Below are 2462 nucleotides of genomic sequence, written 5' to 3' on the forward strand. Positions count from 1 at the left end.
AGCATTTATCTTTGTATTTTGAGAAAGCACGTGGCCATTAATGGTAGAAGAAAGATTAAGCATGCTACGGAAATTTGCATCTAAGCCAGCCTTCATCTCTTTGATAATTTCGTTTTGGTAAAAGCACAAAAGAGAGGTGGATTCAACTTTCTCACTCATGGGGTGCCCAAATATAGTTTTTCATCTTTTCATAGGTATCTATGGGATCCCCTTCAAGAAAACCCTCTTCAAAAATAGAATCTAAAACTTGCTTGAACGAAGCGGGCAACCCAACATAAAAGATTTTTAAGTATATCTCAATTTGATATTGGGGTACATAGCTAGCTCGGATCCTTAAGAGCCTATCCCAAGCATCTTTCAAACATTCATCAAGTAAATAACGAAAATTTCCAGGATCATCTTCATCGAAATTATTCAAACCCTCATTGATAACCCCGGTAGGTCTTTCCATAGCATCATTATTTATGAGCTTAGAGAGGACAGAGGGACGTAAAACCCTGGAGAGAACCCTTAGCCATTTTTGATTCGGCCATGGCACAAGGAAAACAACGGGAGAGAGGCGAATAAAACGGCAAAGGTGAAGTGGGGGAGAGGAAAACGAGAGGCAAATGGAAAATAATGTAATGCGAGGGATAAGAGTTTGTGATGGGTACTTGGTATGTCTTGACTTGTGCGTAGACTCCCCGGCAACGGCGCCATAAATCCTTCTTGCTACCTCTTGAGCATGTGTTGGTTTTTCCCTTGAAGAGGAAAGGGTGATGCAGCAAAGTAGCGTAAGTATTTCCCTCAGTTTTTGAGAACCAAGGTATCAATCCAGTAGGAGGCCGCACGCAAGTCCCTCGTACCTACACAAACAAATAAGAACCTTGCAACCAACGCGATAAAGGGGTTGTCAATCCCTTCACGGCCACTTGCAAAAGTGAGATCTGGTAGAGATGATAAGATAATATTTTTGGTATTTTATGATAAATATTGAAAAGTAAAGATTGCAAAATAAACGGCGAAAGAAATAGCTAGTTGACGGAAGATTAATATGATGGAAGATAGACCCGATGACCATAGGTTTCACTAGTGGCGTCTCTCAAGATAGCATAAGTATTACGGTGGGTGAACAAATTACTGTCGAGCAATTGATAGAAAAGTGCATAATTATGAGAATATCTAGGCATGATCATGTATATAGGCATCACGTCCGTGACAAGTAGACTGACTCCTGCCTGCATCTACTACTATTACTCCACACATCGACCGCATCCAGCATGCATCTAGAGTATTAAGTTCATGAGAACAGAGTAACGCGTTAGGCAAGATGACATGATGTAGAGGGATAAACCCAAGCAATATGATATAACCCCCATCTTTTTATCCTCGATGGCAACAATACAATACGTATCGTTTCCCCTACTGTCACTGGGATCGAGCACCACATGATTAAACCCAAAGCTAAGCACTTCTCCCATTGCAAGAAAGATCAATCTAGTAGGCCAAACCAAACTAATAATTCGAAGAGACTTGCAAAGATAACCAATCATACATAAAAGAATTCAGAGAAGATTCAAATATTGTTCATAGATAATCTTGATCATAAACCCACAATTCATCGAATCTCGACAAACACACTGCAAAAAAGAGTTACATCGAATAGATCTCCAAGAAGATCGAGGAGAACTTTGTATTGAGATCCAAAGAGAGAGAAGAAGCCATCTAGCTATAACTATGGACCCGAAGGTCCGAGGTAAACTACTCACACATCATCGGAGAGGCTGTGGTGTTCATGTAGAAGCCCTCCGTGATCGATGCCCCCTCCAGCGGAGCGCCGGAAAAGGCCCCAAGATGGGATCTCACGGGTACAGAAGGTTGCGGCGGTGGAAATAGGGTTTCGTGGTGCTCCTGGATGGTTTCGGGGTATGTATGTATATATAGGAGGAAGAAGTAGGTCGGTGGAGCCACGAGGGTGGAGGGCGCGCCCAGGGGGTAGGCGCGCCCCCCTATCTCGTGGCCTCCTCATTCGTTTCTTGACGTCCACTCCAAGTCCTCTGGATCACGTTTGTTCCAAAAATCACGCTCCCGAAGGTTTCATTCTGTTTGGACTCCGTTTGATATTCCTTTTCTGCGAAACGCTGAAATAGGCAAAAAAACAGCAATTTGCACTGGGCCTTGGGTTAATAGGTTAGTCCCAAAAATAATATAAAAGTGTATAATAAAGCCCATTAAACGTCCAAAACAGAATATATAATAGCATGGAGCAATGAAAAATTATAGATACGTTGGAGACGTATCAGAGGCCGAATCCCCCCTTTCCTTCTCCCTTCCCCTCTTTCCTTCTCCTCTGGTTCAGCCCATATGGGGAGCACACCAGCCCCTCGTGGATAGTGCGTTTCCCCTCTTGGCCCATTAGGCCCATATCTTTTGCCGGGGGTGCCCGAAACCCCTTTCGGTGACCCGATATGTACCCGGTACCC

Source organism: Triticum aestivum, chromosome 2D (genome assembly GCF_018294505.1).
Source record: "Triticum aestivum cultivar Chinese Spring chromosome 2D, IWGSC CS RefSeq v2.1, whole genome shotgun sequence".
In the NCBI taxonomy this organism is placed as follows: domain Eukaryota; kingdom Viridiplantae; phylum Streptophyta; class Magnoliopsida; order Poales; family Poaceae; genus Triticum; species Triticum aestivum.